This window comes from Trichechus manatus, unplaced genomic scaffold, assembly GCF_000243295.1.
Source record: "Trichechus manatus latirostris isolate Lorelei unplaced genomic scaffold, TriManLat1.0 scaffold00010, whole genome shotgun sequence".
Lineage (NCBI taxonomy): Eukaryota > Metazoa > Chordata > Mammalia > Sirenia > Trichechidae > Trichechus > Trichechus manatus.
The window spans coordinates 2,176,477-2,177,782 of NW_004443946.1; the positions used below are offsets into that span (position 1 = coordinate 2,176,477).

General features: G+C 36.1%; 1 protein-coding gene across 4 annotated transcripts in view; it reads right to left on the minus strand.

Annotated features, from left to right (window-relative positions):
* MAP4K5 (mitogen-activated protein kinase kinase kinase kinase 5) overlaps positions 1-1,306 on the minus strand; it is a 123,493-nt gene that overhangs the window by 96,274 nt on the left and 25,913 nt on the right. The window lies entirely within an intron of this gene.

Genomic DNA, 1,306 nt, shown 5'->3' on the forward strand with positions numbered 1-1,306 from the left:
GTAAAGATTACAGCCTTGGAAACTCTATGGGGCAGTTCTATACAACTTTGGATGTTAACTCCATGTCTGCCAAGATCTACTGTTGGTACAAATTTCTATTCTGCTTTTTAAATTATGTACTTTCCCCATATTATACGTTATTTTTAATAGCTATATAACAGTCCATATAATCATCCCCCCTTACTGCCAGCCATTAGAGATGTTACACGTAGTCTTTTGATTATTTAAGGTTATTTCTTTCAAATGGATTATCAGATATGAAATTACTAGGCCAAAGGGTATGAAATATCAGCACTGAAGGCTGTCAACACATACTGCCAAACAGTTTAAAAGTGTTGTACCATTATATTCTCACAGTTAATATAAATGCACATTTTCACTGCGCCCAGCAGCACACCATATGTGGATATGCAATTTAATAATTTATGATATGTTTCACTTACTATATTAGATTCAAATGTCAATTTTCATACTTGGCATAAGAAATAAGGAGCATATGATAAAATAGGAAAGTATTTATGATCACATCACCAGCGAGGAAAGAGGAAGAGAAAAGGGGAAAGGAAAAGAAGAATGACAAAGAACGGAGAGAAGAGAGCCATAAAGGGGATACTTTTAGAAATGACATACAGAGGGTGAGAAAATAGAATACAATGGGGGAGCGAGACACAGAGGGAAAGACACAAGGAGAAAAAGATTTTCTGCAGGAGAGGTCTCAAATATTTCATAATGAAAAGTTACATTTTTCTCATCTATTGTGGTGAATAAGGTAAGAAGGGGGTCTCAGGAAGAGAGAAACAGTATTTTACCACCCCTTTCCCCATGACTACTCCTCTCCCCAAGCCACATTTAGAGAAGTGGGAACAGAGGTTCAGCCAGAAGCCTCACACCAGTCCCATTCTCTCCTTCTTTCTTGCCTTTGTTCTCTTTCAGACAAAAGAATTATCTGTTAGCTTCAGATCTTGTCCCCAGTTCCAAAAATCCTTCAGGATGTCAATTTTCTTCGGGTCATAGAAAGATATGTGCGTGAAGATTTAGGCTGTCCACTGCTCAACATTTCAAATACCAGTGAGACTCAGGTAGAGAAAATACGGCCAAAAGTTATAGAATAAGCAATGATAACTGATCTTCTTATGGATCTTGCTCAGTGGGTTATAAGATGTGTGTTAGAAGATAAACTCCATAATAATGATGGCAATTATATTTTTAATGCTTTATAGTTTGCAGGAACTTTTTTTTTTTTTTTTAATATTTTATTGTACTTCAGGTGAAGGCTTACAGAACAGATAGTTTCTCATGTAACAGT